The sequence below is a fragment of the Dama dama genome, chromosome 24 (assembly GCF_033118175.1).
Source record: "Dama dama isolate Ldn47 chromosome 24, ASM3311817v1, whole genome shotgun sequence".
Classification (NCBI taxonomy): Eukaryota; Metazoa; Chordata; class Mammalia; order Artiodactyla; family Cervidae; genus Dama; species Dama dama.
In genome coordinates, this window is record NC_083704.1 from 15,130,520 (window position 1) to 15,145,447 (window position 14,928).

At 38.8% G+C, this 14,928-nt stretch overlaps 1 non-coding gene across 1 annotated transcript; it reads left to right on the forward strand.

The window, feature by feature from the left end:
- The first annotated feature begins 8,098 nt into the window (after positions 1–8,098).
- Positions 8,099–8,171, forward strand: TRNAG-CCC (transfer RNA glycine (anticodon CCC)). Its single transcript has one exon. It is a non-coding gene; the product is annotated as a tRNA-Gly (tRNA).
- Positions 8,172–14,928: the final 6,757 nt, after the last annotated feature.

Consider the following 14,928-nt stretch of genomic DNA (forward strand, 5'->3'; position numbering starts at 1 on the left):
CCATAATTTTTTTTAGATGATTCTTTCCTCTGCCACTTAAAGCCAGCTGTAAATTTAAGATTGGACACTTACCTGCTGATCCAGTGGTTAAGACTTTGCCTTCCAATGAAGGGGATGCAGGTTCAATCCCTGGTCAGGAGGCTAAGATCCCACATGCCTCATGGCCAAAAAATGAAAAAGTAACGCAGAAGTAATACTGTACCAAATTCAATAAACACTTTGAAAATGGCCCACATTAAAAGCATCTCAAAAACAAAAGTTTAAGATCTTCATATAGCATCCTTTACCTTAAGCTGCTGAATAAACTAGGATATCCAGGACTCAGGATGTTCACTCCCTTTCTTGAAGATTTTAGCTCTGGCATTGCAGTCACTCTCCCTTATACTCTGCCTGCCACAGTCCTTGGTGATGCCAGCATTCACATCAGCTTCTAGTACAACAGTCTTCAGTTCTTTGACCTCCTCTCCTCAAATGAACTTGTCTTCCACCCAAACAGAGCCATGGTCATACCCAAAGCTTTTCATTGTCAGTGATGAAAGTCAATTTACAATCTCAAACTTAACCTATTGTCTCTCCAGTTCACTTCATTCAGTACCTACCAGCAACCATCCTTCATCCCCACTGAAACATTCATTACTGATCACATCACCTTTTATTCTGATCCTCAGCTCCTCACACTCTCAAATGTTCCCTTATATAATATAGATTTCACAGTTAATGTTACATCTTCAATTAACTTTTTTCTTTATTCTTCTTGTGTGTGAAAGTGTTAGTCACTCTGTTGTGTCTGACTTTGTGATCCCATGGGCTGTAGCCTATCAGGCTCGTCTGTCCATGGATTTTTCCCAGCAAGAATACTGGAGTCGGTAGCCATTCCCTTCCCTAGGGGATCTTCCTGACCCAGGGATCGAACCTGGGTCTCCAGCATTGTGGGCAGTTTCCTTACCATCTGAGTGACCTCTTACTTTATTATATACTTATTTGGAAATCCAGTAACTGCAGTAAGATGCAAGCTTCCACCTGTTCTATGCATCCACTCCCAAGTTTTGTATGGTAGAAAAACAGGTGTGTGATGATGGGTCTTGGCCAGTAATCCGAAGTGGACTTATGATGCTCTGCAAGCACCATCTCTCCCTGTAATATTTGTTTTCTCTCCTCTTCTTCCCAGCCTCACTCTCACTGCTTCACTGACAAAATGCAACCAATTAGAAGAGACTTTTTGTAAGACACATATCCATACCTCCGTATGAACCCCCACATGGAAAATCTGCCTCCTTTCCTATTACCATGGAGCCTTGATTGTTCTCCTTGCTTAGGCCTCCCCTTGTGCACAAGGATGCATTTTATCCCAACCTCTTAGGAACATCAGTCTAGCAGCGCCTCACTCTCCCTCTGTATCATCAGTTGTTCCCTTTTGATCACTTCATTGTAACTGTACAGACATGTTGGGATTTGTATCCCTGGTCTGGGAGTTAATATTCCACATGTTTCTTGGACAAAAAAACAAAATATAAAGCAGAAACAATATTATACCAAATTCAATAAAGACTAAAAATGGTCCACCTCCAAAAAGAATCTTAAAAAAAAAAAAAAGTAGGCCCCTAATCAAGTTGATGGATTTTGCACACATTGTTTCATAATTTCTTTCCCAAATCTTCTGGAAAACTCCATAAAGTAGAAAACTTTCTAACTCTCAAAAGATCCCATTCTGTTCTGGAACTGAATTAGTAGTTTTTTATATATATTATATATACATACATACATACATATATATATATAATATACATGTTATGTATACAAATATATATTATGTATGTTTTATATGTTATATCAGTATTATATAATATTAGTAATATAATAATGCAATATATTATTACTGTGATATGTATTTTTTAAACTCTAAGTCAAAATTTTATTTCCTGAAATGTTTATTCACTCAGTCTTATGAAATCACAGAAAGTTCACGCCAGACGTTAAGAACACACAAAGATAGTAACTACTTCCGATGTAAAGCCCTGTTCTGTGTTAGACATTCTCACTTGTAAATGACCCACCACACTGTAATTGGCTTTGGGGCTCTCTACGACTTTATTGTATCCCTTAGAGATATGCTAATAGTAGTTAGCAATGTCCCTTACAAAGCACATATCACATAATGAGTCATCACGGCTCTTCTCATCATTTATTCTGAGCCAAAAGTAAAATGCACAGCTCTATGAGTCTATGTCTTTCCATGGACGACAGGCCTAGAGTATTTGAAAGAAAATAAAAATTAAAAGCAGTGTTTTCTACAAATATAACAAATTTTCGTTTAATTCATCATACATACTTGGGTTGTAATTGGGAATTAAATTCTTTTGGCTACTGACAACTCATTAGTCAGCGCTGGTAAAAATGACCCTCATCAGTACAGGTGGTAAAGGGAGTTTTTTGTTTATTTTGTTTCTGAATCTGCCAAACTGATTTAAAACCTCTGCCCTATTTTTTCATGAGGTTGTAATGAAAGTTCCACTGTGAAAAAAAAAAACAAGAAAAGTTGTGGACAGTTAATAAAGAGTGAAAAAATAATGTCTACAGAAACAGTAATGAGAGGACTTGGATTAACTATGTTTAATTGTCTACATCAAAAACAAATTATCATTGTTCCATTAAAAGCATTTCTTCTCATGTGAAGAGCAGGAATCACAGTAGAAACTCTGTACTTTGACATCAGTAAAATGCCTGTTAAAGAGTGTCATGAAATGTGACCCAGAAAATCGGTCTAAATTGACTTGCAAAAGGACACAGAAGCATGTGTTAGAAAGTAGCTAAGTCAAGAGAGAGATTAATGATCGTTACACCTGTCAGCCCCTCTCTGTTTCAGGTCCCGATGAAGAGTTAACCTTCTTATTAGGGATATTTTCATCATGGCACCTGCAAATGTAGTAGTTTAGAAAGTGCCAGATTCAAACGGGTGCTCAGATAAACTGTGCATTGAATTTAAATGACCACAGATTTTCTGGCCCTCTTTCCATCAAGACTAGGGATTTATCTTCTCTCCCCGTGAAGACAGAAAGGTCTGTGACTGCTTTCACCAGTAGAACATGCAACCTTGTGTGATTTAAAATCTTCCCCTCCTTTTCGTTTGCCACCTCTGGGATCTCGGCCATGAGACTGTGAGAAACCCAGATTCCACAGAGGAGACCTATATGGATGCTGAGAAACCATCCAGCCCCATGGAGATTTTTGCATGATACTAACCCCAGGGACCACTGGAAGGCAAATATTAAACATAAGAGCTTCCAAGCAGGATACCCACAGAGAACCCCTGCAACTCACAGACTTGTGAGCAATTATAGTAAATTGGGGGAGCAGAGAGGTCGTTACACAGCAATGTATAACTACAACCACTTTGAAATAGCGGCAAATGTGTACTTAAAAACAGTGTTATAATCCTGCCACAGAAGCAGATGCTGTCATTAATTTATATTAGAAAGCAGTTGAAGGTATACACACCGGCTATTGAGATAAAATCTTTAAACAAATGCCATCCTCCCCCTCAAAAAAGGAAATCTTTCATGAATTCATTTACATTTTTCTCACTGAATTCAGCGGACAGGAAAGAGAACTTTGCTGTATCTATCTATTCTATAGTCTGATTTAAGATGAATATCTGGTTATATTTTAGTAATATCTAAAAAGGGTAATTATTTTTATTACATTACTGGTTTTATTATAGATGACTTTACTGTACAGATCTTAGATGATATTTTTGTTAGCCATACTGGAGTTAAGCTGTATTTAAAATTGTAAGAAACTTTTCCAAAGCAAACCAGAATTTCTGCTGTAAAAACATAATATGTACTGTTTCAAAAAATAAGTGTGAAACATGTGAAACAGTAACCTACAGAATAATGGTCTTTTTAGCCCATAGTAGGCACTCAGTGGGTTTTCCAGGCTAGTGGTCAAGAACTCCCCTGCCAGTGCGGGAGACATAAGAGACCTGGGTTCAATCCCTGCCTGGATTGGGAAGATCCCCTGGAGAAAGGAATGGCAACCCACTCCAGTATTCTTGCCTGGAGAATCCCATGGACAGAGGAGCATGGTGGGCTACAGTCCGTAGGATCGCAAATAATCCGACATGAGTAAGCAAGCACGCAAGTGCTCAACAGCTATATGTTACTCAACTGATGGATGGTCTGGCCTCACAGAGGTTCCATGTCATGAAGACAGACAACTTTGTTCATCCTTGGTTACATCTTGCATGCAAGGAAGTGCTTCAGGCCATAAGGTGTACACAGTTATATAAATCAACACCTAGAGGACTTCTCTTAAGTCTTTCTATCATCAATCATTATCTAACTCTCTGACAGTCTGTGTCATAGTATTAAATGTCCCAGTACAATCTAGGTCTGAATTTTAGACGTGGTAATTGATTTAAGCCTGTCTCCAGTTATTTCAAGAGAGGAAAGAGAATTGAGTGAGCTTATTTTTTTTTTTCCAGAACCCACAGCAAACATACATAGGGATTCAAATGCTGATGTTTAAATAGCTCATAATACTTTTAGAACTACAATAATTTAGATTTTCTTTTTGCAAAATCTTTTGAATAAAAAAAAAAATTGAGAAGAGCAACCAGGCACTTCAAAGAGTGTGAACTTTGAAATTGCCACCTGCATTAAAAAAAAAAACACACAACTTTTTCTCTCTCTACTCTGGAATTGTGATCAGCTAACACAATCCCTCACTGACTCCAGCTGGGACTCGGGCCAACATGGCAAATTGCCACCTTATCAAGACCTCTTGCCCTCTCTCTGTGTGTGTTTCTTTGCTTCAAAAAGATGACTTTGAAAGAAAAGAGAGTGGGTTTGTATAGAAGGTTAGGCTGGTAAGAAGAATGAGGAAGGGAGTAATATGGGAGCGCCAAGAATAGAAGCTTTGTTGGCATCCCCTGCCTTTTGGTGTGTGTGTGCAGGATTTTTCCTTTTTAGTATCTCCACCAAAGTAAAGAGGATTTGCATAAAATTGGAATAAAAGAAATAATTTTGCCTGCTGACATTTCCTTTAGCCCAAAATATGCTTGAATCAGAAAATAAAAGATACTTTTCCTGCTTTCTGTACATACCTTTTTTTCTCTCTTTTTAAGCCACTGCTTGTAATGAACCTTGTGATACACGGTGTGTGTGTGTGTGTGTGTGTGTGTGTGTGTGTGTGTGTGTGTGTGTATTCTTTAGCAGGGGTCCCCAATCTTTTTAGCACCAGGATCAGTTTTGTGGAAAACAGTTTTTCCATGGATGGCAGTGGGGGATGGTTTTGGGATGATTCAAGCACATTACACTTATTGTACACTTTATTTCTATTATTATTACATGAGATCCACCTCAGAGCATCAGGCATTAGATCCCAGAGGTTGGGGAACCCTGCTTTAAGGCACTTCATTCCTGAAGTTTTAAAGTACATAGTGGGGGTACCTAACCGGGAAACACTGGACTGGCATAAGACTTCATTCACACTGTATCTATGAGGTAATGAACATGACTGTTTTGGTATGTTTCCTTGACTCTCTGCTGAATGCTATATACAGTGATTATTCACCTAAGTGAGCAAAAACGAATCTGTGAAAATGAAACATGATATTAGAGGTCGACTGAATTTCAAGGTGAAAGAAATGTTTCCTGGACCATCCAGACACAAAAAGTCCAAGACCACTTTTGGGCCCTGCAACTCCACTGGTGGATTTTATCAAACAGTGAAGTCATCAGTTGAGTTCAGACACTCAGTCATGTCCTACTCTTTGTAACCCCAGGGACTACAGCATGCCAGGCCTCCTATCCATCACCAGCTCCCGGAGTTTACTTAAACTCATGTCCATTGAGTCGGGGATGCCATCCAACCATCTCATCCTCTGTCGTCCCGTTCTCCTCCCGCCTTCAATCTTTCCCAGCATCAGGGTCTTTTCCAAGGAGTCAGTTCACATGAGGTGGCCAAAGTATTGGAGTTTCAGCTTCAGCATCAGTCCTTCCAATGAATATTCAGGACTGATTTTCTTTAGGATGGACTGGTTGGATCTCCTTGCAGTCGAAGGGACTCTCAGGAGCCTTCTCCAACCCCATAGTTCAAAAGCATCAATTCAGTCCCACACAAACTTTTCTAGGAAAGAGACAAGAGGAAATGCTGATTAGTTTGTTTCATGGGGCCAGTATGACCTTGATACAAAAATGTAGTAAATACATTGCAAGAAATGACAACTGCATGCCCATTTAAATTTAATCTAGAAATACATAAAGTGGATACTACTGTTTATTTAATTTTTTTTTTTAATTTATTTTTGGCGATGCCAGGTCTCAGTTGCAGCACGTGGCCTCTCTAGTTGTGCCGGGGGTTCGAGCGTGCCTGGGTTCTGTAGTTTGGGGCACGTGGCCTCTTCAGTTGTGGTGAGTGTGCTTAGTAGTTGTGTTGCAAGGGCTTAGTTGCCCTGCAGTATGTGGGGTCTTAGTTCCCCCACCAGGAATCGAACCCACATCCCCTGCGTTGGAAGGCAGTTTCTTAACCACTGGCTCAAGAGGGAAGTCCCGCCACCACTTATTTTTAAATGGCACTATTAAGAGAAAATAACAGGTAGAAAGATATACTGGGTTCATAGAGTCTATCTCAGTACTTTTAAGGTGACTAGTCTCCCCAATATCATTTATACATTCATTGCAACGATGATTGAAATACCAGCTGTTTTGCTGTCCTGCGTGAACCTGGAGTTAATCCCGTTACACGTGTAAAGTGTTCAGTCAGTATTTGCATGTGTCACAAACGCATGGATCCAAGAGTTAAATCTACCATGAATTGGCTAAGTGGATGTAGTGGGAGCTGGTTTGGTTTGTCTCCCATATGCAAGGATAAGTAAAAATCCTCCCTGCTCTTAAGACACTTCTCTCCAAAGGTTTGTTTGTTTGTTTGTTTTTCCCATCTATCTATCTACCGGGATCAAAAGACCAAAAGAACAGACATAATTATATCTACCAGACACGACGAAGCATAGTCTTTTTGGTTTATTTGCCATTGATTTTTGGATTATGGCTCCATTAGAGATTAGAACGAATGACAAACTCTAAAACTATAGAAAGGTTTTAACATTAATCTTCAAAAAGTAAAGAAACTATGGTTCTATTGTATTCCTCTTGGTAGGTAAAGGGCTGTTGCAATGCATGGAAGTTGATGTTAGGAAGCATTTAACAGGAGGCTTCCTATGTGCTGTTTTGAATCTGTCATGAATCTTCTGTTCCTTATTAATTCCTGAATATTCAGGAATTAAGAGGAGAGGCAAGCCTCTCCAGGGACTGAGGAATGCATGCATTTTCCATATGGTGAAAAGTAACTATTTACGACCCTCTTTTGATATAGACCGCCTTTTGCCCTTATGGCCTCTATTGCTCCTTGCTTCCTTGGTAAACGTGTAAAGTCTGGTCTCTTGATCTTTATCTGAAGAAGCTACTCGTATATATACTCTTACAGAATTCAATAAAGCACCCTTGTTCCATCAGAGCTTGGGTCCCCGTGTCTTTCTTTCTCTCTCTCTCTATTTCTGGCTGATTCCTTGGAGCGCGAAGGCCAGCTTTGTAACCCAGGGAATATTAGCCTCTTTCCTTCTTTCACTTTCTCACCGTCAACTCTGGACCACCAGATTCCGGTCCATTAAAGGACCCCAACAAGTTGACAGTCTTGTCCTCAGTTTTGCTAGGACCATCAGAGAACTCGGGCTTCGCTTGTGGCTCAGCAGAAAAAATCTGCCTGCAGAGCGGGAGACACAGGAGATGAGAGTTCGATCTCTGGGTTGGGAAGATTCCCTGGAGGGAGACATGGCAACCCGCTGCAGTATTCTTGCCTGGAGATCCCTTGGACAGAGGAACCTGGTGGGCCATAGTTCATGGAGTCGTAAGAGTAGGACACACCTGAAGCCACTGAGTGTGAACACAGTCACAGAACTAAGGTCCAAAGCTCACTGTCAGGCCCAAAGCTAGGAAGACGGTGCATCCAGAGACAGAGCACCAAGCTCTGCTGAACTGGAGAAGAAGCTGTGGAGAAAGTTATTGTGGCCATGGACTAATGAGAATTTAAATAGGGGACTTCCCGGGTGGTCCAGTGGCTAAGACTCTGTACTCCCAATGCAGGGAGCCCAGGTTCGATCCCTGGTCAGGGAATTAGATCCCACATGCCCCAGCTGGGACCTGGTGCAGCCAAATAAATAGGAACATATATGGTTATCTTCATGAATTGCTGGAGGCTGAGTGTGCAAGACAATAAAGTGTGTAAATCCTGGGAAAGCAGTGTTAGGGGAGCCTCCAGTACAAATGTAGGCTCCTCCATCAGGAATTCCACCAGGTTCTTCAGGTAAAGAAAGAAAAATCCCCTTATGGCCCTGGCTAAGATGGAGAATAACCATTTCAAACCAGACCCAGACCCGTTCCCTACTCTCTAAGAAAGGGCTGGACCAGAGTACAAGTTTAAAACCTTATCTCAGCTCTTTGAATGTAATTCCTCTATACTCTAGCTCTCCCCATACTCTGCCTTCATGGTAGAAAATGTATAGAATTCACATTGCTTTTTTCTCTTGCTTCAGGGAGGTAGATAGAAGACATGAGCTTCTTTGTTGTCTCATTGGTTAAGAATTCACCTTCAACGCAGGAGATGGAGATGTGGGTTCAGTCCCTGCATTGGGAAGATCCCCTGGAGAAGGAAATGGCAACCCACTCCAGTATTCTTGCCTTAAGAAATCCCACGTGGCAGAAGAGCCTAGCAGACTGCAGTCAATGGGGTCACAAAGAGTCGGAGACGACTTCAAAACTAAACAACAATAACAACAAGATAGATAAGAGATATGTTTATTTTTTTCCAAATTTTACTTTTTAATTTAAAATGTGAAACTTCTAAGTAACATCTGGAATTTAGGCTCATTCTACTTTTTTTTTTCTGCTTCAGTGCTTTAAGATTTACTTATCTCCTAGGTATGATAACAATAATATAACTCCTAAACTGACTCTACTCACTTTCTCTCCTCCACTAGTTTTTGGTTAGTGATATGATTATTTTAACAGCTTCATGATTTATAGAATTTACATTTGGTTTTCTCCCCACATTCACAGAATATGTTAGTTTCAGTTTAATATTTAAATAAGTTAATACATACTGCTAGTTCTTTTACCAAAACTTGGACATTTTTAAGTTCCTTACTTTCATCCATCTTTTGAGTATGGGAACTTCATTTTACAGTTTTAAAATGATTATTATTCAAGAAAGGCTCACCTGTAGCATACTCCCTAAACCCATCGTGTTTGACCTGATCAGGTCACAGTTTCTTCTACAATTGACACATGACTTAGTTAGAGACAAAATTTTTGTGTCACCCTATGGTTTTGATGCTAGTTGATATTAGAAAACCATGCCCCTCTTTGATATGTAGATATAAATCTGTCTCACATAAGTGCTGTCTTGGAATTGTTGAAATTTCTATCCCTGTTTCTATTTAATTTTCATTTCCAAGAATATTATCACATATGCTTATTTTTCTTCTCCTTCATCTCTCTTTCTTATCATTCTTATCTACTCATGCTTTCTCTTTCTCTCCCTTGTCTCTCTTATTTTGTGTAACTTCTTCAAATTTTCCAGAAAGTACTGACTGTGAGCACAGACTTCATTTCTCACTTACTTTTCTCTTGGTGTGGCTTTCATCTTCGAAGTGGATTCGTTTTCCTTTTTCATTTCTGTCCAGATTTGTTGAGCTCATTTTGATCACCTTTGGTTGTCTTATCATCCTATTTTAATTTATCAGTATCACTCATTTGAGCCCCCTTTTCAGGGAAAATATATTTTCATGACTTTTTCCTGGCACTGTGGAAGATTATATGAACTCATTTGTCTCCTGGAGTAAATATTATTATTCTGATGTACGCATTCCCTTTTATTTTTTGCCCCTCTTCTTTTTCTCTTTCTTATTTTTATGAAATGTCAGGGTCTGTGCTTAGGTCCTATGCAGATACCATCTTGATCCTTCTAAATATGGAATTAGGATGTTTATTTAGCTACATGCTTCGAAAGACAGTGAAGGATGCAGGAAGGGTGAGAGCTGGGATCTCTGAAATAAATAGGGTGGTGGGAATGGCAACTCACTCCAGTATTCTTGCCTGGGAAATCCCATGGTCAGAGGAGCCTGATGGTCTATAGTCCATGGAGCTGCAAAAGAGACAGATAGGACTGATGCGACTTAGCAGACAGGCATGCAGGTGTTGCCCAAAGCTTTATCAAATCTTATGGGCTCTCTGTTCTGAAGACACATTTCCTCTGGGTTTTTGCTACCTGGAAGGTTTGTGAGACTCATGAGGAATCCCAACCAGTTAAAGAAGCTTGGGTTGTGATCTGGCAACTTCCTTTGTCCCCTTTGCCCTTCACTGGGAAGCATTTCAGCCTTGTCCCACAACCAGGAGGCTGAATTATAAATAACAAGGCAATGTACTTCAGTTTCTTTTTTGCTTTCTCTTCCAATTACCTGCCATTCTCCACTCTTGCCTTCATTCTGTCCTTGGTGACCAGTAGGACTAAATCACAGACTCCGAGAATAAAGAAAAGCTAAAGCAAAGGGGCTTTCACTGGGAAACTGCAGAGACAAAAACATCAGAAAGATTCAAATTTGGAGCGGTGATGGATGTTTCTGCTTCCTGAGAATAATGTTCTGCTTGAATTATATTGATCTCACAATATAAAGGTAGGATGGGACTCAGCATCCTCGCGGAAGAGCACAGCTGTAAGCTGGTGATGGGAAATTCTTAAAAATCTCCACACCAGATACTAGCATGAAATGTACAGATGCTGTTCCCAGAATCAGCGAAAACATATCTTCCTGGATGGATGTGGATACTGGCTATCTCAATGAGTTCATCCTTAGAGTTATTTTAGTTCTCACGCTTGTGTCTGTGGCAGTCAGATACACTGTAGAATTCTTGGGTCACTAAATATTGGTGACCCTGGAGGTTTTAAACATGGATGGATTAATTGTGCTTCTCTTCTGGTTTTTTTTTTGTTTTTTGTTTTTTTTCATCTCAGCAAGTTAAATCAGGTCTTAGGAAGTCACTGTGACATGGTGACCAGTTTATGGGTGTTTTCACTGAAAGTATAAGCACGAGATAGGGTATCTTAGTTCTTAACATACACAGTTTGTTCAGATGATGTTTATCAAAGTTTACCAAACTTTGTTTGTCTTCATTGTGCTTTATGATTAAGTTTTGAAGAAAAAATATTTTAAAATATATAAGCAAAAATAAGAGAAAAATATGTTCAGCCTATTACCATGTATAAACACTAGTTTGTTATGTACATTCTTTTTTGCTTTATATGATATATGTTAGGGATTATTTCTAATTTTATTTTTTCAGATAAATTTATAGCAAATAATGAATTTCTATATCAACCTACTGCCTTTTACAGGTTTATGTATTTAAGTCTCTTAGTAGTTCATCATATTTTTTAATGTATTTTTCCTTATCCAGTGTTTGCTTTTACTTTAGAGATTCTCCTTTGTTATTTTATACAGATTTTCAAAGAATATTTTGCTTTATCACTTAATGAAGTAAACTTAGAAATGGAACTTTAGGTTAAAGGGAATATGAATTTTTAAGGCTTCTGTTACCTTTCAGCCAATTGCCTTCTACAAAGTTCACCCTAGTTTGTAATTCTAATTTATGTGAGTCTGTGTATTACCTTGCTCTGTCTCTGGCACTAGTGGTTAATCAATAGTTATATCTTAGCCAAAAGTCAGAGCTGAACATGGGGTAGCTTTGCTACTTTTTGAATTATTGTAAGAAAATATCATTATAAATTTAACAGTGATTTACAGTTATGTTTAGTTACTTGTATAAATCCTTTCACCATTTTTTCCTACTGAAGTCCTTTTTTTTTTGTAAATAAGTGTTTGAGATTATATATGTGTGCGTGCATACATACACATGCTTACATATATACACATATCATGTAATATCTCTAAAATTGACCCTTCTTTGTTAAATAAATCTTTCATTTTGTCACTTACTCTTAAATTTGCTCAGAGCATTTTACATTAAGAGAAGTGTTCGTTTTTAGGTGATAAAATCTAGCAGTATTTTATATTATGATTTCACAGTCTATTCTCATAATATGAAATATCTTCAGAAATCCAAAATTACATCTCTACTTTCATTTTTTATAAATGTATTTTATTGCAGTTGGATATTAATACATCTACACTTAATTTGATGTTAGATAGAATTCTTACATACCTCTTCAACTTGTCCAAACACAATTTATTGAATTGATTATTTTCCCCATTGCTTGAAATTCCAATTGTATTATACAATAAGCTGTTATAATAAGTTCTTAGATCTGTTTTTCAACTGCATGGTCATTTTCACTGCTCTGTTTCTCTTTTTCTGCACCAAATCCTGCCCTCGTTCTTCTTTTTTACTCCTAAAGGTTCAAGTTCCACCTTTTTTTTTCTTTTTTTGAAAATGAACTGAATAATAGTTTTGTCAAGTTATTCATATAATCTCAATGAATTTTTAAGTGAAGTTAATTTATATTAAGAGTGTAAGGACTGTGTAGATTCATTTTTTTGTTGTTGTTTTTTGTTTGTTTTGTTTTTTTGCGTGTGGATTTCTAGTTGTTCCAGTACTTTTTGTTTAGGAGTCACAAACCCATATATATATAATACATATATATGTATTGTTCCATTGCGTTGCCATTGTTCCTTGTTCAGTGATCAGTTGACTATATGTTTTTCAAATTATTTTTCACTGAAGAATAGTTAATTTACAAGGTTGCATTAAACTCAGGTATACATCAAAGTGAATCAGTTACATATATACACACACGAGCAAACTCCAGGACATGGTGAAGGACAAAGGAAGTCTGGCATGCTGCAGTCCATGGGGTCGCAAAGAGGCAGACACAACTGAGCAACTGAACAGCAACTCTATCTATCTACAATATATTTTCCTCTTTGGATTCTGTGCCCATATAGGTCATCAGAGACTGTTGAGTCCAGTTTCCTTGTGCTATACAGTAGGTTCTTACTAATTATCTGTTTTATGTGTGTGTGTGTGTGTGTGTGTGTGTGTGTGTGTGTGTGTGTCGATCCCAAGCTCCCAACAGTTGACTCTATTTATGGGAGTCTATTTCTGGAATTTTTATTCTGTTCCATTGATTAATCTGTCCATTCATTCGTATCATTCCATCTTCATTGTTCTAGCTTTATAATAAGTCTTTTTTAGCCATTTGTCTGTTCATCTGGCCACATGGGGTCTCAGCTGTAGCACACATGCTCTCTAGTTTTGGCGCACAAGCTCAGTAGTTGTGGTACGTGGTCTTATTTGTCCTGTGGCATCTGGACTCCTAGTTCCCTGACCAGGAATCAAACCCTTGTCCCCTGCATTGCAATACGACCTCCTAACCATTGGACCATGAGGAAAGTCCCCACAGAGTAGCTCTTAATGTCAGGTAATGCCACTCCTCCAACTGTGCTCTTCTCCTTTAACATTATGTAAGAATTGAGGTACTGGTAAGGCCCTTTCCACCTTGATTTAACTATGGTGTTAATTCACCAGGAATTCCTAATGAGAACCGGAAGGACATATTGAGTCCCTTCTCCTTGACAGGATCTGACTAAACTCTATTTTTTCGATCCCCAGCACTGTGAAACTGCTGAAATTCTGTTTTGTTTTTCAGCCATTGTCTGAATAGCTTCTGGGGCCTCTCTCCCTGGGAAACGACCATCAGCAACTGTTCAGAGAAAAAGAGACCAAAGATACTGGACTCACTTCTCTTCTTTCTGGGGTGTTGCGCTCTTAAGCCTGGAATGTCTTGACCAGAAATGCAATTTTTGCTTCCCAGTGTTATGGGATTGCTGAAAGCTCTTCTGGCTCTTTGACTCTTGGAAGCAGCTCTCTTCTCAAATTCTCAGCCTCTCTCCTTAGACTAACTGGGAAAATTCCCTGGAGGGAAAAGTGATACATAGAAACTTGGGCACAGAAAATTTTAGAGTTCTCTCAAACTAATCAAACTACAACTTTCTTCTCTTTTTTGTGAGAAACGGAATCTATTCCGTTAACGTGTGTATGTGTGCGTGTGTGTGTGTGAGTGAGTACTGTCAACTCCAAATTGGCACTTACCATGGGCACGTGCCATTATTAAATCATGAGCTGCTGCAGCTGCTGACTTTCAACACCCCCTGAAAGGAGTTCAGGGTAGAGAGCAGGAATGAGACACTCTGTGCTAGAAGGAAAAAACGGCAAAGCAGGGCTTCAGATAGTTAGGTATTTTCAGGAACTGATTTTGTGAGCCTAATTATTGTATGTCCTCATTATCTAGAAAAGCACTGAATTCCTTCACGGTGACAACTTCTCCTTGTGAACTAGCAGAAAGCTTCTGCAAAAAATATGTGCTTGATTGCATGTACTGCCCCTGCACCAAAATCCACGTATATGTTGACCTTTCCCCTGTACCTCTTTGAAGCAGTTTCTCAGATCTATCTGAAATGCTGTCTCCTGGGCTATAGTCCTCATTTCATCCCAAATAAACCTTAACTCCCTTAATTCTCAACTCTAACATTGTGCAGTTGTTTTTTTTTGTTTTGTTTTGTTTTGTTTTTAAGTTGACAATATATAGGAAAAATAGAGCTCAGACAGATAATTTGTGTTCAACAGTGTCACATAGTATATTGGGGAAAAGGGGTGGGAAATACTAATACTCTAACTCTCCAGACTTGCAGCTGTCTTTTCTGATATTTCTCATTTTTCTAATGTCTACTATTTACATTTTTTGGTAAAATGAACCCCAAGAGGAAAACTCTTGATTTTAACAGCTCAAAGGGATGCATCTGAGGAGGGACACTTTGGAGGTAGTCAGGCCTCCCTGGGTGGGACTCACACACCACCT